The sequence below is a fragment of the Vicugna pacos genome, chromosome 2, assembly GCF_048564905.1.
Source record: "Vicugna pacos chromosome 2, VicPac4, whole genome shotgun sequence".
Taxonomy (NCBI): domain Eukaryota; kingdom Metazoa; phylum Chordata; class Mammalia; order Artiodactyla; family Camelidae; genus Vicugna; species Vicugna pacos.
The window spans coordinates 20,017,332-20,041,664 of NC_132988.1; the positions used below are offsets into that span (position 1 = coordinate 20,017,332).

The 24,333-nt window shown below is 40.6% G+C and overlaps 1 protein-coding gene across 3 annotated transcripts in view; it reads left to right on the forward strand.

Moving 5' to 3' along the window:
• The first annotated feature begins 370 nt into the window (after positions 1-370).
• The window catches only part of INPP4B (inositol polyphosphate-4-phosphatase type II B), a 659,032-nt gene continuing 635,069 nt past the window's right edge, over positions 371-24,333 (forward strand). For all 3 annotated transcript variants that reach the window (XM_072976523.1, XM_072976505.1, XM_031692309.2), the window contains exon 1: positions 371-665. The gene's annotated coding sequence lies outside the window, so the exon portion shown is untranslated. The remainder of the gene's footprint in view (positions 666-24,333) is intronic.

The window sequence follows — 24,333 nt, forward strand, 5'->3', positions numbered from 1 at the left end:
TCTAGCCTGGGGACCGTCTCCGCAGGCAGAGGGGCCCGTTAGAGGGTCGGGGTACGGGGCGGCCGCACACAGAGCAAGCGTGTTGGGGGTCACTTCAGGTTGGGCGGCAGGGGCACCAACTCCACTCCCTTAGTCGCGGGAAGCTAGCTGCGCCAGTTGCGCGACTGTCGCTGCCGTCGCTGCCTCTATTCGGCCGCCGGTGACATTGGGAGGAGACTGCTGGGAACGAGCAGAGGAGGAGGAAGAGAAGCAGGGAGGGGCGGGGTGGAGGGGAGGGGGTGGGGAGAAAGTAGCGACCGTGCCAGGGGGCGTGTGAGCAGCCGGAGAGGCGGCGCGCCGCTGACAACTTCTCTGGGGCGCGCGCGGCGGGGCGGGGAGCGAGCGGGGAGCGCGGCGGGAGCCGGGAGCCGGGAGCCGGGAGCCGGAGGGCGGCGCGGGAGCCTCGGGGAGCCGCCGCCCGCGCCCTGCGCCCCGCGCCCTGCGCCGCCGCCGCGCCGCCGGCTCGCTTCCTCCGGGTTCCCAGCCCCGGGTGCTAAGGCTCCGCTCTATAAATAGCAGGTTACAGCTCCCGCCCCGAGTGCACACGCTCACCCGCGAACGCCGGAAAGTCAGGCTAAAAGTGTCTGCTGCTGCCGCTGCCGCCCCCCATTCTGCCTCCGGGAGAGGTAATTACCCGCCAAGGCTCCGAGGGCTCTGGGGGGGTTTTGTAGGGTGGGGTGGGGGGCGGTGGGGGAGGCGGGAGGCGTTGGAGCGGGTCTGAGAGCGCGCGGGCACATCTTGGCGGGGGGTGCTTGTCTGTTTTGGCATCAAGTTTCTCAGTCTTGTAGCCCCGATAGCCCCTCGCGCCTAAGGGGTGTGGTGTGCTGCCGCCTCTCCTCGGTGGCCGGGGTACCCCTGACACCCGGGGACCCTCTGGCCGCGCGCCCCTCAGTCAGGCCCGCGCTCACCCTCACCTCCTCACACTCTCTGGGCCCCGGGTAACTGAACTCTGGCCTCACTGACCTTCCAAGGCGGCGCCCACCTGCGCGGTCCCTTTGGAGTGGCTGCGGTGGCCCCGGGGGGCTCGCCCTCACCCCCATCCCGGCCGCAAAGCTGCCGCCGATACCCGCCTCAGAAGTCTTCAAGGCGGGGGATGGGGGTGGGAGTAAGAGTGACTGTTACTGGGGTCTCAGTTGCCTCGTTTTTAGATTTTTTTCTGAAGAGCTCCTCTCCATGAGCACCCCCAATCCCACTCCCAGCAACTCATTCTGGAAAAGAAGCCCGGTACGTCTCCTCTTAGCCACCTAGCATCTCTTGTCCTACCCCGGAGAGGTCTTGCTAGAGGCGTTAGAGAGCGGGGGCTGTGGCTTGAGGGCGCAGTGGTGGTGGGGGTGGGGGGTTGTTTGGAGTCTGAAAACTGCGCTGCAAGGTCCGCAGCTCTCTGGCACCTCTGGTCAGGAGGGCCCAGGCCCGGGGTGTTAGGAGCCAGGGGCTGGTTCCTGAATGGACTTTCAGGCTTGTAGCTGGGACTGAGATCAGGACGCTGGAGCTCCACATACCTGTTTTTGCCTCTGAAATCTCCTGCCTTTTGGGTAGTGGTTTCTGTCCTGGCACAGTGGAGAGGCACCGGCAGTTCTGTCTGGGGACAAGAGGTATAAGGGTGAGGATGAGCATATTGATTAGATTGTTGTTGCTGCTGCTGCCGCCGCTGCACAAAACTTACTGGAAAAACCCGGGAGGGTTTTTTATTGCTCTTGTTTTAATGATGCGGATTCACTTTGCCTGTCTTCTCCACTTCCCCCCGCCCCTCTCCGGAACTAGGTTTCCTCCCTCTTTCTGAGATGTGTTATTTAAGGCCATTACATTTATGACTCCAGGTGTTACATTTTGCATATCTCCTTCCTCTCGGTATGACAGAACTTGTTTGTGAAGGTGTGGCTCTATAAAATAAGTGAAAGCCTGGAAGACAGAGTGTAGATTTGTCTTCCCCTCAGGATGGGCACTAGATAGCCTGCATATAGGTGTACGACTGCACTTCAAAGTCCTTGCTTGCAATAGGAATTTTCTTAGTGGGTCCTGGACCAGCAGTAGTGGTTATTGGACAATGCTAAGACAGCATATAAGGTGGAAGGAATCACCAGCAGGGCAGCTGGCTAGTGCAAGAAGTTGAGTAAAAAGAGGACTGGGTATGTGGGCACCGTCTCCCTTAATAGACCAAGAAATGCATTATCTTGTTCCTTTGCGATATATCCCAGTAAAGCACTGGTATGAAATCAAAGGAGATGATCGATGGCTTTGTAATACATATGCACTTGGGCGCTGAAGATTGAACCTCTTGGATTTGTAGTAATATAAGTAACTACTGCAGTGCAATGCTTTTCAACGTATTTCTTTAAAATGTGATTTGGTACATTGTCCTTGAAAGGTTATGATACGTATATACGAAGAGTCAAGATCTCCCATGTTGTTAGCAAACATATGTGCTAATTGAAATACTGTTCTTATTTTAAGAGAATATTCTCTTTGATTAGGCAGATCAGTATTTATTTGTGATAAATTAATGACCAGTTAGATTGTATATCTTTTTAACTGTGTTTTGCTTTTGATCCTTTGATAAAGTATAAGAAAAACCAGGCAGACCAAGTTTAGAATTGTCCCTCTAGCTGTTTAAAGAAGCACATGGTCAAAGTTATAGGCAGAAAATACTTTTTAAATTTTAGGTTTGAGCTTCACGTTGGGGTTGCAAATTGACTGAATGACTTCATTTCTCATAAGTTTTTTGTCAAAATACTCATAGCATAGACTCATTAGTTAAATCTGATTTTAACATAATGATATTATATGTGAGCTGTGTGCACCAGAAAAATCACTGAGCTGAGAGAAAAGACAGATATTTGTTCTAAATTGTGAAAATTGAAAGTAATTCATTTCCTTTCTGAGACCAGGGAGTTTCTGCTAATAGAAGTAATATAAATCCTCACATGGGTAACAGAGGTAACTTTCACTACTTTGAGGCAAAACCCTAGGGGTCAGTTCTCCTAAAGACAAAGAAACAGGTGCAAACTGATCTCATATCTCTTAGCAATGGAGTGGATGTCAGCTGTCAGGTTTACCTGACATCTGAGAATACAAAGTTTAAAAATTATGAAATCGTAATTAGTGAGTAAAATGCTTACTGAATGTCTGTTACATTTTCTTATTTCAAAATGTGCAATTCCCAGCTGGTACTAATATTAGATATACAGATACCATAATTTTTGTAATCGGTGTGGAATAAATTCTTATCTTTCATAACCATGGGGATTCTAATAGACAGAAATGATCTGTTTTAAATAATCTCAGGTTAAATATTAATATTCACTTGAAAGTTGTATCTGTCTCTTCTGTATTCTGTACCTTAATTTTTCAACACTTGCTATCTGTCTAAAGTCTTAGGGAATCAGCTTCATAGCCATTTTGTAGCTACTTTGTTGTATTGAGTTAGAAATCCGTGATTATAGAGCTCCTTAGAACATACTCATAAATATACATGCTTTCACATTCAGGCTAAGAAATGAGGTTATTAGACAAATAATTTCAGTTTAAACATTTATGTTTAGATAAATCCAAATGATGCTGCTGTGATTGCATTTTTGTGTGCAAGATGCACATAGCTTTTGTTTTTCAAAACTTTAAATGCAGTATGTACCTAGACCCACATGAAGATATGAGGGAAAAATGTAAGGAATCTTCAGAGTCTCAGGCATAATTGTCTTTTGAATCAAGATTTGTTCATTTACTTTAGATATTTTCACTCCCTTGTAGATCAATAGGAGCTTTTAAAAATGCTTATGAAGTTTTATTATCATAACTATATTGTTTGTGTATCTGCAGCTGCTGTGGGATTTTTCTTGTGTAAGGCATAATTGTAACCACTGTCTTGTTTCCTGGAAGTGTCTTGTTATAGTTGGTATGCCATAAGGCCAATGGAATATCAAGGAGCAACTTGACTTTTTTTTTTTTCCAATTGTCTTTGTACTTTTAGTGAACACTGATGGATGTAGCCCCAGCATAGAATGAGAAGAGTTGGATTGCAGTATAATATGTGTTCTTAAATCATGGTTTCCAAGCTGTCTCTCTTACATTGCAATATTTTGAGTAAGTTTTGTCTTCTGCATTGGCAGCAGTACCAGCTAGGTGTCCTAATTGTGTGGTAGAGGCCTCAAAATAGCCCTTTGCAGAGCTACGTGAAATCGACTTGGCAGCGTTCTTTTGGTTAAGCTGATTAAAGGAAATAGAAGTTTTCTAGATCATGTGGCTTTGATCAGAGATTCCTTTGGGAATTATCTAAATTAATGATTTCAAGGGGATGGAGACAACACTTCCCTTAAAGGAGAAATTCCTTTCTCCCTCCCTCCTCCTTCTCCCCTTCCTTCCTTCCTTCCTTCCTTCCTTCCTTCCTTCCTTCCTTCCTTCCTTCCTTCCTTCCTTCCTTCCCCTCCACTTGTCTATCATCTATGTTCCTATTTTTACCAGCCCTACTGGTTGTTAAGAGGAAGCAATGCAATAGGCCTAATACTGAAATGACTGAGCTCCGTTCTCCATTTCCCACATTTCCAGGGTTGGGGAAGTTTGTGAGATGTAGAGGCAGCCTTGAGACTCTGACTTTGAATTACTAGCATAACAACAACAATGAAAAATGTCTTCCAAGATCAGTATAAAATATAATTCTTTAAAATTTCCATATATGGCTTATTTTTAATGTATCATTTGTTTATACATTGTCAGTACTTTAAAAGGAGAAACGGAGATTTTTATGTTTCTCCAAAGGGAGCGTGATTTTTAAAAAGTTAAGCAACAGTGATTTAAAGGGAGTCCTCTGAGCATTTTTCACTATAATAAACTTAACTGACAGAAATATGACTCTTTCACCTTTCACCTTAGTTCTTAAAATAGATAGTTACAGTACATTAAGAGGACCAAACTGGGGACTACCCAGTGAAGCAAATAAGATGTACTCTCTTAACCCTGGCACAGTTCTCTATAGCAATTTGGTCTTTAATCCAGCCTGTCAAATGTTTCTCATTTCATTTCCTTGGGGCTTTGCTTTTCTAGCCAGAAGATCTGAGATGAGCGCCAGCAATTAGCACAATCAAATCACAAAAATCATTCACCACTGGGAAAAATAAAGCAGAACGAAAAACCAGTGACATCTTAGGTTGAAATTATGATGTGTAGATGAGCGTACATTATAACTATGTCCTTAAGAAAGTTTGAAAGTGTCAATAGTGATTATTTAACATCCTATGAAGCCCTTTTGAACATCTTCATATACCAAACTTGCTAGATAACCACATATTCCACTTAGAGCATGGGCATATATCATGTTCATAATAGAATATGTTGCATACTTGATGCACAGTATTAAAAAAATCACCCTTTAAAAGAATTTCATGTCTTCATTAACAAAACCCGTAAGTTTTTATACTTACTAATCAGATCTTTTTTACCTAAATTTATGAGCCAGGGATGATTTTATGTTATGTGTAATTTCATTTCTTCCTACTAGCCTTATTCTCTTGAAGCAATTATGAGTAAATATGTTCAGAGCTGTCTTTTTGGATAAATTTGCTTTAAAATAGGGCCTTTCCACATCCATTGTGCATTTGAATTGAAAGAGACATTGAACACTAGGTGGCAGTGTGCAATGCTCAGTCGCCTTGGGTCTTTTTGATTGCAGTATACTCAGTATCAAAGCTTCTCTTTAAACGGAATTTATGTATATCACGAACGAGTTAATGAAATTAAAATCAACAGGCAGCTAAATCCTTAGCAGTCAGTATATTTAGAAGATCTATTGTTTGTAATGCTTTAAAGATTTGATTGTAATATTTAACATACTCTACTTTTATGTGGGGTCTGCTTATGTAAGGAATTGTTAGGAATTAATTGAATTAAACATGCCAGAATTCTGCTTATGACTAGGTAAGAGAAGGGGAAGGGAAAATTAAGTGAACACGAGACAAAAAAAAAAAAACCCCATGTGGACATTTTAAAACAGACACTGTATTAACCATCTGCATTTTAATCCTTATCCTCTCATTACACAGGCTAAGCAGATTCTTTTTACTAGGAATTGAAGGCTATAATTGTTAATTTTTCTCTATCTTTCTGCCCTTGAGACAATATGAAAAAAAAAGTGCAAATTGTTTCACTGACACTTTAGCAGTTCCCTGATGTCCTCTGTAATAGTGATGGTCTGGCCACCACAGTGATCAAATTGGATTAGCCATGTAGCACTATAATTTACTTTATTGTGACAGCTGAAATTTATCTAAACCATTTCTTCTTGGTTAATCTGGATGTCAACATCCCTTTCTTTGGCTGAATGATTAAATTATGGGTCACAGCAGAATTAAAATTCATTCCATCATCCGTGCACCAGAAGGTGACCTATGCATTGTGCAGTCACCTGACTGGAACCTCCTCAAGACCAATGTGGTAGGCATTTCAAAAGTGTTCATTGTTGTGGGAATGGAAACCATGGAAAAATTAATCAACATAAATTGGCATAATTAAGAAATATACTTCTTTAAAAAAAAGCTTTTTACTACATGCACTTGTAAGCACAACAAAAAAATAATACAGTGAACTCTCTTCTTTCCATCAGCCAGCTTCAGTAATTGTCAAATCATGGCCATTCTTGTTTTACTCACAGTCCCACTCACTTTTCCCCTCCCTGGAGTTTTGGGAAGCAAATCCTAGAAATTATATCAAAGGAAATAGACTTGTGAAGAAGTTATTTACAGAAGTAGGTATCATATGAAGGGCAATTTAAAAATAATTCCTAAAGTGTAAACACTACATATTTCACTTAAAAAATTAGACGTCTTGATATTAGGTAAATTAAACACTTGAATGTATTTCTGGAAGATATGGAAGACTATATAAGGAACAGATTTCAGTTTAGGTTCTATATTGTATTTTTTTTTAAATCACCAAAAGTGTGCAGTAATGTTCCTTGACCATGGTAAGTAGTTCGTACATGCTTGAAAACGAATGACTGCATTAGGATTCTTAGATGAAAACAAAGGTTGACTGCACATCTTATCACCACAGTTCTCTGCTATAACATTTTACTTCTAAAGAGGCAGACACTGTGGATACAGCAGACCCTTGGCATACAAGAATTTAGTTTGCATGAGTCCAGATTTTACCATCTGTCTTAAATTACTTAAATTACTTCCATGTAGTAATCTATAATTTTGCTGAAGTGTAAATTTCAATCACACAGTCCTGGAAACTGGCCTTTCAGGGAGGGAGCCGAGCCAGCGGCCCGGCGGTCATATGTCCAGGTGATTTTATGCTCTAGGTGACATGGCTCTTCGCGTTCTGGAGCTAATTATCCCTGGTGGGCGTGTTTGAGAATTTGGCAATCTGAGAAATTGTTTGGTCCTTCCCTTCGAGAATGTCATGAATCTCCCAAAATATACCTTTTAGATTTCGTGTGGAGTTGAAATTGTAAGGGAATAGAATTTTTTCAGATTTCAAAAACTTGACAGTAACCATTATGTATAAATCTTTGTGACATTATGTGTCTAAGAGAAAATATAATTCCATGGTAGAGAAAACAGGTAATTTGTATCTAAATGGTTTATGCCACACCATGTTTTTCATAGGCATAAATTATATAGGGAACAAAGCCCCTGTATAATTTTATTAATATGAGGCACATAATTTTTTGACTTTTTTTTTGAAATTTCCTATAATATTTTCTTTCCTGGGCTATGTTTTAAAGGCTGCCTCCCAATTTATTCATGTTGTTCATGCTCCCATTTCCCATTTTATATTTTGGGTGGGAGTGAAGAATGGTACATATTCAGAGTAGTGTAATGGGAAATAATTGAGCCAGTTGGCTTCTGGCTGATTTCTTTCTTTCTTTCTTTCTTTCTTTCTTTCTTTCTTTCTTTCTTTCTTTCTTTCTTTCTTTCTTTCTTTCTTTCTTTCTTTCTTTCTTTCTTTCTTTCTTCCTTCCTTCCTTCCTTCCTTCCTTCCTTCCTTCCTTCCTTCCTTCCTCTCTCTCTTCTTTTTTTTTTCAGATTATAAATTTAATAAATCTTTATTGAAAAGAATTTGGCAAGTAGTGAAAAGTCTAAAGAGACAGAAAAAAAAACCAAACCCCAAGGACATATCCATAGCATTCTATCATATTTCTTCGTAGGATTTCATGTGGTTCATTTACACAAGTTGAGATTATAGTATGTGCATGTGTGTGTGTGAAGACGAGTGTTCTGTTTTTTTTTTTCCAGTTAGAATTCTGTTGTTCAATTCAGTTTAGAATTTGAGCACCTACTTTGTGCCAGGTGCTGTGCTAAGCTCTATACTGGTTTACAGCAATAAATGAAAAAGAAAATCAGTTTTCCCATGCCTGTAAACACTTCTCTAACCATTTTTAAAAAATTACTACCTGATAGTTAGGCATACGAATCATTATTATTTGTTTAACCATCCTTGCAACTTAGTCTCTTACATTATTAGCATTTTTCCCCTTTAACATGCTGTGATGAATCTTTTCTGTGTGACCTCATTTTCTGATATTCCTTGTCTATCATTTTCGCTGTTTTCTGAGGAATGATTCCTTGCAGTAGGATAATGGACCTTATAAAACTCCTTATACATATTGCCAGACTGCTTTCCAGAAAAACTGTACCCATTTTCATTGCCCCTGGAAGTACATAAGTCCAGTCTCCACCCTCACCAGCACTGAGGGATGTTATTATTTTTAAAGCTTGTTAATTGGAATGAGGAAGAAGATTCTAGCAACATCAGCAGCAGTAACACTTAGCACCTCCCAGGCCATCCATCACCCAAGACCTTTATCTGTACTGTCTCCTTTAATCTTTGCAACAACCTTAAGAGGAGGACAAGATTGCCATCCCATTTGAAAGGTGATTTTTTTGAGAGGTTAAGTGTCTTCCCCAAAGTCATACAACTGGTAAGTGGTAGAACTGAGTCAGGGGCCAAGATGGATTTTACTGTGAAGTTTAGGCTTTAAAGTACTGCATTCTTCCATTTTTGTTTGATTAAGTGAGGCTGAACGTGTTTGAAATGCTTATTTTCATTTGTGCTTTATTTTTAATATTACTTCATATTTTTAGCCTGTTTGCATATCAGGACCCTTGGTTTTCTTTTCATCGATTTTAGTGTCCTTTATGATACTGTCCTGTTTTCATTTATGTTATCTCTATTGTTTCTCTTTCTTATTTTTTTTAGCATATGAATGATGAAAATGTATGGGTAGTTAAGTTGAATGTCATACTTCTTCCTTTTTTTTTTTGCTTAGACAATACTTTCTGATTTATAAAACAGATTAAACTTTACCTAAATTATTCTTCCTTTAAAACAATTTAGATCTAATTCTTTAATGATTTTTTTTAATCACTAGCCCACTCAACATTGTTTTGGCATATGGTGTGAGGTAAACATTAAATTGATTTCCCTCCTAAAAATAACATTTTTCTGCAGCAATTTTTGAATAATCCATCCATTTCCCACTTAATTTGTGATTCTATCACATCGTATCATATGTTATCTAATTCTAGAGGTACACACACACACACACACACGCTCCCACATAGTGGGTCTCTGCTTCTGGTACACATACTTGATTCTAGTGTTCTGTCAGTGTTCTTTAATTAATATCACACAGGTTTAAATGTTATTTGCTTAATACCTGATAGTGTTAATACTTTTTTCTTGCTGATTTTTCTGTGTTTGTGTGTAGCTTTTAAGACATTCTCACTGATACTTCTTCCAGACTCATTTTATAATAATTTGATAAAGCTGCCCCAAAATATGTTTAGATAAGGTTGAGTGCGTTCATGGAATTGAGGAGAACTGGCAACTGTATGAGATTTAATCCTATAGCACAGAAACTTGGTATGTCTCTCTGTAAAGTTTTGATTTGGGGGATTTTTCGTGCTAGATGTAAAGGCCTCTGTTGGGCATCAGTCATTTTGTCTAAGTATTTTCCTTCTTCATGAGTCACTCTTCAGACTGACCAGGAATCAGGCAGCATGCCCTGTGCACCATGGGCCTAGCTTCGCTCATCCAAGTTCAGATATGTGGTCTAGTGGCATCTAATTGCTCAGGAAAGGAGGGGGCACATGAGACTTGGCAGCTTCTCTTTCCCATGACTGGGCTACAACTTTGCTCTAAACAAATATTTATTTTTCATTATTTTACTTAAATTAGCCAAAGAAGATACATTCAGTATACATATTTAAAACATCAAAATCTAAATAATAATAGTTCTACTTCTACAGCTCACCAAGGAGGTATCATAAAATTATCCAAAAAAGTGTAATATTTTGTATATCAAAAAACAAACGAACAATGCATCAGAGATTGCTCAGTGTGATATTTGATTTCCAGGTGTCAAATCTGGTTAAAGTACCTCTACGGCTGTCAGTTTTACAGTGGCGTGACAGGGTTGGGTAACTAGCCGGAAGCTATGGCTTATTTATTCAGGTCTGCACATCAGTTACAGAGATGTTTTTAAAAAGTGAATATCCGGAAAGGTTTTCATACACACAGTTTGTTTATGTCTTTTTAAAATGCTATAAAGCTATTATACTCCAGCTGTCTTCCATTGACCCTGATATGTGAGACAATGTGCTTATTGGAATCATGCAAAAGAGAAGGCCTTGCTTTTATTAGCCTGAGTCCTCCAGGTTTGCTTGAAGCTGAGATTTGTTTTTAGTCTCAGGCTAAAGGACCCCACATTTGCTGCTGCCCTGTCTCAGGAAGCTGCAAATAGACAAGGAGGAAAAGTATTCCACACCTCCAATTCCAGTTATATTATTTTCAGTGGAAGTTCTTCTGTGTCATGGGATGGTATATGTAAGTTATGTTCGAGTTACTGGCATCGGGCTGTGGTAAGAACCACTTTTATCTCCCTCCCTTGAAACTGTAAGGGCTTCCCCATAGATAGGTCCCCAAGTCAGATTCCAGCAACATCCACTTCCCATTTCATCGGCTAGATGATTGAGCTCAGCAACAGATGAAAACAAGTGAAAAACCGATCATTTGCTTCCGTTAAGATTTTCTAGTTCCCATGCTTAGGTTTATATATTTCTTTTTAGTTGAAGGTTTGAAGCAACAATGCACTAGCAGTGATGAAAATCCTTTCAAAGCCTCAGGAGAGTGTTTCTCCCACTAGTTTAAATTTTCCTGTCAGAGTTTCTCAGGTAATATGATACTGAGAAAGAGTGTGTGAGAGAGAAAAAGATAGACCAGGGTGAACAGTGCAGAGCAAAGACATTGCAGTGGGGTTGTGAATCACACGACATTTAACTTGGGATTCTAACTCACACAGACCTGTATCTCCATCATGTTTTCTGCTTCTAGCACATAAACATTAATATAATAAAAAAAAGGTAAAAATGCACTGAAAAATATTGTTGTAGTTCAAGAAGGTACCTCTAGTGTTGAGACAGGAGGGAAGGGGCAGGGCACAGCCTTTAAAAGAATGACATAGCCATTGAGAATGGGACATAACCTGGTTAGAACCAGGTTGGCCAAAGATGGCAGAAGACTAGACTTCCAGTAGAGCTTGCACCTCGTTATGGGCTCATTGTAATATATTAGCTGACACACCCACATGTGTGATGACAATTCCCAGGATGACCATAAAAGGCCAAAAAGTGGGTGCAGCCCAATTCCTGAAAATCTCTGCCCCTTCTCCGAAACAGTTGGAATATCCTCCCACTTGTTAGCATATGAAATTACCTGGCCCATTAAAAGCTAACCACCCCTGCACCTGGTGGCCAGTCTGACTTTCCTAGATGGCCTCATGCTCTGGGGCTGCCTCTCTCGCCTTTGGGATGGCCCTCGCTGTGTCTATGGAGTGTGTATCTCCCTGGACAAACTCACTTTCACTGTGCTGTGCCTCCCTCTTGAATTCTTTCCTGTGCAAGCTGAGAACCTGTTCTCCAGTAACAGCTGAACTATGTCCGTGCTCCATTTTAGGATGTCCAACGTTTTGATTAGCTCAGGGCTAACGAGTTTCAGTGCTGAAACCTGATGAAATCTGGACAGATGGGCTGGTTGGTCACCCTGTCTCCACAAACCTATTTGAATAATATAGAGAGAGTAATAGGTAGAAGTTTTCAAATAACCAATTGTACTCAGTAGAAAGGAGAGACCGTTTTTGGTACATGAAAGTCTTCCTTGAATGCTCAACGAATAATAATCACCCCAGAGATGTTACAGAATCGGGACCCAGGTTGTTCTTTGCTGGCAGAAACTGGGTATTTTTAATTTATGTACTTGTACTTATTTATTCATAATTTATTCCCTGCATACTTCTGAAAATGATTTGAGATGGTTTACAGTTAAACTGCATGTAAAGATACTGAGTTTTTACAGCAGTTCAATACTAATGTAAAAGATACATTTCAGAGCTTGGCTAAAAGTACGCTGCCTTAAAAACTAAATTAGATAATACAAATACTAACCAGTATGAGATCTGAGGTGCTCTAAGTACAAACACGTATTGGGACATTTAAAATCACTACCCAAATCCCATGATTTTGGACAAAACTGTAGCCATGATTTGAGCCATGATTTGATGTTAGAAGGTTCCCACCAGATGGCCTGGATGAGCTGTTGTGGGAGGCCCCAGTATGCAAGAGCTCTGGGCCCATCCGAACAGGACTGGCTACTTCCTTTCACAGGCGTGTTTTTGATTCTGACTCCACACATTCTGGCATTGGTGTTGCATTGAAAAGACGGTTGCATTTACTGCCTTTGTTCTTCCAAGTCCAGATGATAGTGACTTGGGGAAAGTCACTGTGATTTACTGGAGCCAGTTTTCTCATCTGTTAAGTACAGATGATAATAACTGTCTCACAGTTATGAAGTGAGAATTAAGTGGGACTATGCACAAAAAATGACTTATCAAATACACTGTAAAACCATGGTATTAAAAATATTGACAACCACTAATGTAATTATTATTCTGTTATATCCTATGCTCAGAATGATCGTTTAGGACTCAATGACAGCTTTAAATGTAGCCAAGAAAGCGATATAGATTCAGAGTCCTCTCTGATGGATTTTAAGCCATAGCCTCCTTATCTGTAAACTGGCTCATTAACATACACCTTGCAAAGATGTTGTGAGGATTAAATGCCATGAGGGTTGTAAAGCACGCAGTGTCAGACCATAGTAAGTCTTCAGTAAATAGTAAGACTTCAAGATATTTTATTATTATGATTAATACTTTTTTATATGAATGAATACGGAATTGATTTATTAGAGTTATCTGTTAATGTATTTTCTAAACTCTCGACAGTAGAATTTTAAATGAAATCCCAGTGTATAGAGTAGATATAAAAACAATATTTTATTAGTGTAGATGCATTTTGTAAGTTCACATTTAAAAAATATGCTTGTTGATTCGGTCAGTCAATGGAAACATGTAGATTCCTTTGCTGAATACAAATACATAAAATCCGGGTTTATAGGGGATAATTGCACAATTATATCAGCTCCATCATACAACTTATTGTTTCTTCTTTTATTTTTTTAGATTTGATGTCTTTATATGAATTTGGCTTCTTTGGTATTTTTATTTTGTGTCTTTGTTTGGGTAATATGGATTCTTCCTCTAAATTACAAATTTCTCAAACTTCTCAAAGATAAGTCTTCAACTTATCTTTTGGATCCAGTGCCCAGTAGAATGCGTGGCACATCAGAGGCCTCCACACTGCTTTGTGGATAAATGAATAATCAGCAGAGTGGGGCTTATTTTATCTCAGAAGAATTACTGTGTTTTTAAAGGTGTTAGAATATGAAGAGGACGGGATATGGAGTGATGAAATAACTGATCTAAAATTAACGCCTTCTTGATGAAGGACTGGAAGAACTTTAACCTATTAATAAAGCTCTTGCTACACCAGGGAAGAAGCTAGTCTGAAAAGTCTGTGTGTGTGTGTGTGTGTGTGTGTGTGTGTGTGTGTGTGTGTGTGAATGTGTGTTTGCACACTTATGTGTGTTCCTTCATGCACGTGGGTTAATGAGAGCGGACAAGTGAGGGCAGAGTGAAGGAAGCTGCAAGGGCATGCTCGTTTGTGCAGGACGCGCCGCGTGTCAGGCCTTGCCACGCGCACTGTCTTGACTATGGTCTCCTCTCATTGGGGGTTTTTGCTGCATCAGCGCCTGTTGAATGAAATGTGCCCAGGGAAATGTTTATCACACTTTGGCAGGTGGACTATGGGAAACAATTACCAACCCTTTGTAGAACAGTGGGCTCAACTATTTTTTCTGTTTTTGAGGCAGAGTAGTTTGTAGAATTCTTTATCACTCCTGTCCTATCCATGAACCAGCAAGAAAAGGTTGAAATAAATCAGGAAAATATCCTTATGGGAACTTGCATACTTGCTCTATTCTGATAAAAATCACAGTAGCTGGCATTTATTGAACATAATGGGTGTTTCCTTACTTTAACTCTTTTACTCCCCACAATTGTATGAGGTAGGCACTGCTCTTACCCCCATTTACAGGTGAGAACATCACGGCACAGAAAGGGAATGGAACATGTTGCAGTTACATATTTAGGAAATGGTAGATCCAGGATTCTGAGCAATTCCTTCACCACTGAGGACCCTGCTCTTGCAATCTGGCTTTTTTTTTTTTTTTTTTTTTTTTGGTCGGGGGAGGCAGTTAGGATTGTTTTTGTTTTTTTATTTATTTAATGGCAGTACTGGGGAGTGAACCCAGGACTTCATGCATGCTAAGCATGTACTCTGCCACTGAGCTATATCCTCTGCCCGCAGTCTGACTCTTTGAATATCAGCTGCAGGAGTAAGAGGAAGCCTAATGTTCTTGCCAGTTTCATATTGGGGTTCTTCACTTGAGCTTCAATTGATGGGAAAAGAAAGTGCGCCTTTGAGGGTAGCTTGCAGCCATGGATGGTGTTGGGGCCAAATGTACTCTCCTCGTTGTGGTCAGGAAGGGCGACGGTGATTGTCCCCAACCAAGAGGGAGATTGGTTAGAAATAATTTAGATATCCTTAGCATCTTTCCCTTTGCCATTTGTTTCAAGTTGGGAAAAATGGTTATTTGGTTCTAGTTGGATTCATCTGTTGAATATCTGTGCACTTAAAATCTAGAGATGTTATGATGATCATGAGCATAAAATTGCCCAGTGATTGGAAACCTTTAATCATGCACTTTGAACATTCCAGCCCCAATTTTTTTGTGGCCTAAAAACCATCATAGGTGGAAGGAAACATCTGCTGTATTTTCCATGAGAACCGTGGAATCAAATATGCCTCATTTACACGGTCAACTCATGTGCATTGGGCACGCTTAAGAATTTTACTTGCCACTGAGTTTTCTACTTGGAACATTCCACATACGTAGAAATAAACCTCTGTAAAATCCACTGGTTAAAGCCATCTATAGAAGTTGGCAGCTAAAGGTAGAAAAACCACTGTACAGGCTGGATTGTTTTTCCTTCCTGCTGTCTTAGAAGATATATCCTGAGCACAAAATATATTTTATTTTTAGGAAAGATTTATTTACACCGTATGGTGCCAACCCTGCTAAGGTTTATTTGTACCCCGGCTACTTATAGTGAAGATACCATGGGAATTCATCTACACTGTAAGAACAGTATATTGGAAGGAAATGAGCACACCTTGGGTGACAGCTCTTCATTAAGATAAGCACGCATTAAATCCCAGTCTATGAAGAATCTTCTGTTTCTGAATGGAAGATGGTGGAGCAAGCTAGCGTTGCAAGACCATTGCAGATTTGTTTGCTGGTCTCCATGGGGTGGTTCATTTGCAGATCACTCAACGTGGAGGCTTAATCTTGGAAAGAGGAAACAATGCTTTTTGAAAAACGCTAGAGGAATTAGTGTTTTCAGTCTGATCATAATTCACTGAAAGCACGAGAGGATCTGTGTGAACCATGTTCCTGAAATTAATGGGGAGTGAGACGTCTTCCTTCACCCTTGTGAATCCTTGTAGAAGACGTTTGCAGAGAAATTATTGGAGCTGCTCCCCCGTGGGGAGATTAATGTTTTAATATGCAAAAGCAGACAACTCACAATTCCTTTGCGCCATGGCACTCCGAGCTGCACAGTCTTACTGCTTTATTTTCCCCTTATAGCTTGTCTGCCTTCAAACTTTTGTGGAGTCAAATAGAGCCGCTCATGCAAAGTCAAATCCTTGGTCTAGACTTGCGGTCTTGGCTACAGAGAACCACCAATTTGTGACGTAGCTTTGGTGGAATACATATCTATGTGAAGGTATTGAGATTTTCTTGCTCAAGCCTTTGAAACTGCTACTTGATTTACCAGCATCAAAGTTAGCCACTGTTAGGGGAGGATGTGTTTTTAGGCTCTATTACCATGAATTTCCAGTAAAAGTAAAAGCAAACAAAAGCGTTACCTTGAATAACCTACCTTTAATCTACCGCACTCCTGTGTCTTATCCCCACCCTCTCCTCCTTCCTGTCTGGTTGAACGAAAACCCACAGCTCTGCACTTAATCCTGTTTCCTCCTGAAATCTCAGGGTTCTCTACATAGCCATCATTTCTTGTCTCCTGTATCTTCACTTCTCTGCCTCTATCCAGTGAGCAGTGAACACACGCAAGATATGCACATGTTGAAAAGAACAGAACACTCTTTCTTCTGTATATCCCACTCCACCTGCCCGCATTTGTCTCCCATGAGGGAGCCAAGCATTTTGGAGGGGATGTCCAGCATTTCCTCTACTTTCCCGTTTCACTGTAGTCTGGACTTTATCCCCACAGCTCCAATGGAACTGCTTCTGCCAAGATCTCATGGAGGCTTTGAGTTGCATTTCACAAGTGGTTCTCTGTCTTTGACCACTTGGCAATATCAGCTCTGTTAACTATTTCTTAAAAAAATTCTTTATTTTTCTTAATACTGAAATCTCCTTTTCTTAAATTTAATTATTGAATGTAAAATGTTTTTGACTCTCTCTCTCTCTATATATATGTGTGTGTGTGTTTGTGTACAAAATATCTGTGTAGTGTAAGAAAAAATAATCATCATGCTTGTGCCGTCTCCCAGCTGTGTCTCTCTCTCTGCTTGGAACTCACTAAATCCTTAGACCAGCCTGAGTAGATTTGACCTCTTGTATTATTGATGTTAATCTTTGTATCCGTGAGCACAGTGTATTTCTTCTTTAGTGCCTTTTAAGACAGTATAAACATTTACTCTATAAATGTCCTTTACATCCTGTGTTAGTTTTATTTTTAGGTATCTCATTTTAATTGTAGTTATTTAAAATTGTATCTCTTTTGAAATTACATTTTCTAACTATTTGTTAATGGCATATAGAAATATTATTGATTTTAATGTATTGACCTGAGAAGCAGCCACTTTACGAAACTATCTTATTCTAACTTTGTATTTTCTGTAAGCTTTGCTGTTTCCTAAGTATATTTATTGCAATAGGAGTCTATTGCTAGTAAACGCTCTTGGTTTCTGTTTATCTAAAACTGCCTTGATTTTGGGCTTGCTATTGAATAATAGCGTTATGCAATTCCAAGTTGATAGTTTTTCCTCTCAGCACTTAGAAGATATTGTTCCCACAGTGCTCTGGCTTCTATTGTTACTATTGAGAATTTGACTGTCAGTCTAATTGCCATTTCTTTGTAGCGATCTACCTTTTCTTTCTGGTTAGGATAAAGGGGAACCACAAGGGAGAATGCAGAAGGTCGGGAGTAACGGCAGCAGGGCTGTCGCAGAGCGAGAGGTTACTGGACATTGGGAGGGAGAGTGGCGTCGTGCAGGAGCGGTGATCTTCTGTCCAGAGGCACAGCCAGTTCTGGGACCTCCCAGGGAAGGAGCCAAGGCCACAAACACCTGCACGCAGTCCCCCTCCTTCCTCCCATCTCCTACCTGTGCTCTGCGTGCATGAAACCTTCAGAGGAGCCAGGAGTCATGCTGTGATTGACATGTTGACAAATAAAGGTCAGATGAACAGAGGGGCAGAGACTTGGTGGGAAAGGGTGGAGAGTGTGGATCTAGATGGCTCAACACAAGGTATTTAGCCCTTTTGACTTAGTTTTCTTTTTTCTTCAAATCTGTCTAGTCATTTTCGATCATTTTTGTTCCTTGCTTGAATTTCAATCCCATCTTTTATTTCTTTAGGCATCTCATATTTAATTACTCATATTAGATCTGTTAGAACTGAAATCTTAAGCCTTGAATCTGTAGTTTTTGGCATTTCTGCTGACTCTTGCCATGATGGCTTGTTTTCTTCAGTTCATTTTTTAATGCGAGCACATCTTGGCTAAACATAAATGTGCTGCTTACAGGACCTGGGTTGAGGATCTTTTCTCCAAAGAGAAGTTGCATTTATTTCTTCAGGGACCAGGGACCTCCACCACCTTCTCCATTATGAGCAGTGTCATTGAAACCTCAGACTCTTGTGAAAGAATAATTAGAAATACATTTAGTCGGAGAAGACTATGCCTTTTTTTGCTCAGAGCTATGGTGGAGGCAGACAGATTACCTCATCTATTCCCTTTGTCGACGTGTGGCCGTTTTCCAGCCCGTGTTTTAGAAACAGTACTTCCCTTCTGAGAGTTGCAGTTCTGTGTGGGGCTCAGGGTCAACCTCACCAGGACGCAGGTCCAAGACCTTAACACCTATTCATCTATCCCAGGACCTTGCATTTCCAAGGCTTTGTTTCCTGGTGTTAACATCTCTCCCACCCTTCTTGATTCATTGTTTATTTTAATTTGCCATTGAGAGATTGTCTTTAATTTCTTGTGGACTCAGCATTGTAAATATGATCGCAGTTTATCTGACATCTAGGGCTCTGGTGTGAACGATTACCAGCTCTGCTGTGGTCTTTACTTCTTGTCTCACCCTGTCGACCTTCCCAAGGCCATTTCCTACCTGTCCTTTATACTTGAGGTCCTTCAGAGTTCTGGCGAAGTCTCACTCCCTGTGTCATCTTACATTTGTGAATCAGTTATTACTTTAATTCACAGCTGACTGTAATCTCTGTGTGGGCAGTGATTGTGTTGATATTTCCCACCAATATCTCCCTAGTGTTTAGCATAATTTGTAACACCTCCTAAGTGTCCAGTTCATATTTGTTGAATGAATGAGTGAATGGAAGAACCGTAATGTGTCTCAATAGAGAGTGTTTAGTTTGTCGTACTGTAGGTGGGAGGGGTTGGAGCAGTAATGGTACGATAATGGATAAGTACTTTCATTTTACTTCAGTCTTTCTTGTTTTTTAAATTAAAGTATAGTCAGTTTACAATGTTGTGTCAGTCTCTGGTGCACAGCATAATGCTTCAGTCATGCATGTACATATATACATTCGTTTTCATATTCTTTGTCATTAAAGGTTATTACAAGATACTGAATATATTTCCCTGTGCTATACAGAAGAAATGTTTTTTTTACCTACTTTAATATATAGTAGTTAATATTTTCAAATCTCGAACTCCCAAATTTATCTCTTCTCACCCCCTCCCACCCCCTGCTCTCAGTAACCATGATTGTTTGCTCTTCTCTTGATGAGATATATCTTGCATTTGGATTTGTCTCTACCTTCGTGCTGCAGGCAATGTTGAATATTTTTACCCCTCCTTTAGAAATGTTCGTCCATAATACACGTGGACATGCGGAATTCTAAACAGCTTTAGTCCGTAATGGGATTTTTCTGTCTGCTGAGGTGGGTGTTACTGCATCTGGTGAATAGTAACAAATTATTATTGGCCTTTTTGCCAATTAATATGAGGACCTTCTAGCTTGCGTATGACTTTATCACATTTGATGGTTGGGCTTGAAGACGTAACTTCAAGTAGAGCAGATAAAATGAAATTAACTTCTGCTGATATTCAGAGCAGGCAACAACTGAATATAGGGAAAAGCACTTTGAATGCAGAAGTAGCAGGCCAGGGTGAAATCCGGTTTTATCGATGTTGCACGGTTTTTATGCTAACAGCGTGGGACTGGGTTGTGTCTGTGAGATTCTTCCCACAGAGGAAAATGTGGAGAACAAGCTCCCGCTGTGTAGAGGCAAGCCAAAGACTGACCCCAGAAATAAAGAACTTCTGGTTTTTCCAAGAGTGGTGACTGACCTTGAAAGCAAGTGACTATTAGGAGCAGTAAGACAGGACCTGATTTGTGTTCTCTGGTGAGCCTTGAAAACAATGGTGGCGGTGATGACTTTGGGAGTGATGGATCCCACGGAGAGGCACCAATAGGCGGTGGACAAAGAGATGCTACTGCGGATTTCAAGAGCTGCAGAGGGAAAGCTATTTCAATGACTGACAAGCTTCCAGGAGCTTTTAAAGATGAAAATGGTCATTGTACTTTATCTTGGCTATTTTAGAGAGCTTGCAGGGTTATTCATTTTTCCCGTCTGTCAGAAGCTGGAGAGTTGAGTTTGTGAAGGCTGTAGTGGGGAGAGCTCTTGTCAAAGTGAAGAGAAACACAGGCTTAGCTGGCTGAGAGTTTCCACAGAGAAACAACCTTTGAAAAGCACAGTGTTAAAGATGAGGACAGAGGAACCCTGATATCAGAGAGGTAGGGCCTGTTAGGAGAACCGACACTGTGCAATTTTACGAGATGCGAGTGGGCAAGGTTGTCTGTTTGTTTTGTTTGTGTTTGAGCTTAAGAAAACAGTTTAGCATCAGGAGAATGAAAAGAGGTTCTGAACTCTGTGCTGACTAGGACTCAAAGATTTGGGAACAGCAGGCAAAATCTGCAGGAGCAAACCTGAAGGACATCAGCTTCTCAGGTGAAATGCTAGCACTAATGCTGTTCGCTCTTCTATGGTGTTGTCCTGATGTGTTAGAATATTCAAAGTGAAGAACTCGTTTTATGACATTTAAGAGTGTATTAGCCTGATTCCCCTGTGCGGCCAAATAAATTTATGGACTTAACTAAAGTTCAGGGAAACGGTTTACCATCCTGAAAGTTTGACTGTGAGAACTAGGAAAAGAAAAAGTGTGGTCACTGTTTCTCATATATGTATGTATATTTCCCAGCTAATTTGTTAACTTTCATTCAAGCTAACTGCATTGAAATTACATTTGAGCTGTTAATGGAAAACGGGCCACATAATCAAATTAAAAAGAAGTTTAGTGTCTAGAACAGGGAACATAAACAACAAAACGTGTGAAAAGAGGCTTTTGTTTTCCACATCTGTAGAAACAGGAGATCGAACAAAGGGTCAGTGAGCTCTTCCTTCTCGCTTGAGCGTGATGTAGCTCTGAGAATCTACACTTGCATTTTATTTCCTGTTTCTTCCTTGCTGTGCCCTACGCTACAGGCAAACGAGGCTACTTGCTGGTTCCTAAACACACCCCCTGCTTGTTCCTACTTCCTCCTTTTAGGGTGCTCTTCCTTCCCAATTCGGTCTCTCAAAATTCGACTCCTACTTTAAGGTCCACCCCAGGTCATATGCCACTCTTCAGCAAAGCTGACCCCAGGTTTTCTAGCTGAAGATGCTGTGTGCCAGGGCACTTGTGATTCTGCTATAATACTTTTCACGTGCTTCTTTGTGTTGTTTATTTACATGCTGTCTACTAGATTATAAACTTCTTGAGGTCAGGGATTCCACTGTTAGGTTCTCAATAATATATAGAATCGTGCTTTGCACATAACAGGCATTTTCTGTTTATATACTGAATTGAAAATTGAGTAAAGGAAGTGATTTGCTGGTAGATTAAAGCCAACTTGATAAAGTTACAGTAAAATCTTAAACTTCTGTCATGCATTTAGTGAAAATGATAAGATTTTATGATCTAGAGTCTAAAATAAGTAAATGGGAACTTTCTGGGACATTTTTGTTTCCAGATGAGAAGTTGGATTAGTACTCATATTAAAGTAATTCTAGTAACCGTATGCCCTCTTGAAAAAGTGCTAAGGCTTCTAGAAGTCAAGAGAAAGAAAATAATGTGTCATATTCACAGAATGCACACAGCATGCCCTTCAACATGTCAAAAGGAACGTGGTTACTAGAAACGTCTGCCATGTACTTTAGCTCATCAAAGAGACCAACATGCTAATTTTGTGCTATTACACAAAACTGTCATTGTTTTTCCTCTCTCTGATATATTTCCTGGCTTTAAATTCTCTGAAATGAAATGGAGATGACTTTAAAACATCCTCAACGCTTTGTCAAGAAATGTGTCTCCAACCCGAAACACAAAGATTTCCATTTTGAACCATTTCTAATTTGTATCATTAAAATTAAGGCCTAATTTTTTTTTTAGTGCTGCGTTTTTTCTTTAAACTAAGAAGGGATCTTTTTAATGTAAAACTTGTTCTGTTGACTGAAAAAATAGAAAAGCACACTGTGAGAAGTGTGAGTTGTTTTATTTGGGGCAAAATGAGGACTCTAGCCCGGGAGACAGCCTCTCAGCTAGCTCTGAGGACATGCTGTGAAGAGGCAGGGGAGAGGTCAGTATGTACGTGATTTTAGTGAAGGGGGTGTGTGCAATCAAGCACGCATTTTGACAGAAGGTTGTGCTGGTCACGAGGAGCAGTGTCTCCATTACTGATTTTAGTTTTTCCTAGATACAAGATGTAAGAAATTGGGCTCATAAAATCTTCTCCTGAAAATACCCAACTATCTGAAGACCGGTTCTGCCAGCTTCTCCCAGAGCACAGAGTGCCTCATTCCTGATCTCCGCCTTGAAGTCCTTTCAGGGTGTGTTGAAGGTCTGAGACTGCAGTGGCTAGTAACTTCATTCTTGTAGAACCAGATGGCGAGTGACAACTTTTTGTTGGCAGTATGAAATGGAATAGTGTTGAGGTGGTCCAACTATGTTTTTGAGAGACAGGCATTGAAACCCTGTATCTGAATAAAGGACTGGGGAAAATGAATTAGGCTGAGATCCCTATGACAGCTTATGACCAAAGAAATCCACCCTCCTGGCATTGTAGAGAGAAAGCTCTTGAATCGTGCCTTTGGAGGGGGTGATTCATATCAGGAGAGCCATAGCTCTTGGAGTTGGAGTTAATTCCGAATTTCAAAGTGATCACTTACTTAATTGAGTAGGTTCAAGACAACACTTAATATCTAACTACTTTAGCCTGTTCTAGGATGTTTTAAAGCCAAGAGGGCTTAGAGGAAGGAAAGTGGTTTAGGATAAGAGCCCAGAGGACTGACTGCTGCCGCCTGGTGCAGCCTTTGCTTTCTCATTGGGGATTTTCAGAGCAGGAAAACAGCTTTTATCTTAAAGCACTGTCAGTCCGACTGAAACAACCAAAAGTCTTTTGTGTCCCCAAGGCAGAGTAGATTTTTATGAATTACTGTTGAAGGTAGAGGTCGTTTGGAAGAGAAAATATTTAGTTATTTAGATCATCTGCAAACAATAAAGCACTTTAATGAAAAATGATCTTCATTTAAAATGACCATGGTTGATAGAAATTCAGTCTGTGCTTTTCAAAAGGCTACCTACTAGAAAAATTGTGCATTAGCTCTGCTGCGGTGGGTTGTTTGAGCAGTGGGTAGATACGGTCACATATTCTTGTAGCATTTCACATCTCAATTGTTTTTCATTCATGTTAGAAGAAACCCTACATTTTTGGAAGAGGTATGACTACCGTGAAAGAGAAACAAAGGGACAATAGCGTCAGGATGTTGTGCTACCGCGGAAGGTTTCCTCTTTCTCTTGTTAATCACTTGGGAACATATTTTGAGAAGCTGTGAGATACTGTCAGCTTTTGAATGAGAGAACACCTGGAAGCTGTGTAGTGACAATGTGGTAATCAGTGCTTCCGTTCACCAGATACTCCTGGGTCCCTACCTGCTGAGTGAGCACAGGATGGCGCTTCCTGGTCCCTTGTGTTTGGGCGGCCAAGTGACTGGTCTGACTAGTGACTTATGAGTGTCATTTCTTTACCTGAGCAATGGACTGCCACTGTGCCATCCTTCAGAAGTCTCTCCTTTTCCTCTGTGGTCAAAAACGTATTTTGAGATAGTGGCCGCCCCGTCAACCCGGATCCAGTATTAGGAGACGTGAGGCAGGTCCCCCCAGCAGCCCATCATGAACATGTGTAGTAAGTGAGAAGGAAACCTTTGGTAGAAGATGGGAAGACTGAGGGGTTTGCTCATATAGCATAACCTTGCGTATTCTGACTGATTCAACAGGAAGAATTCCAAACCATAGGACCACATTGGAAGACTATATGAAAAAAATGAGATGGGATGTCCAACAGCACTGGTATACGGAGGGGACCTGAGTCAGGTGTATCTCATCATGGAAGGCAATATAACCTAAGGTTGAGAGCTGCCAGGTCCTCCGAGGCAAAGAGGCTGAGCCATTATTTCCACATCTGTAAAATAGGAGGG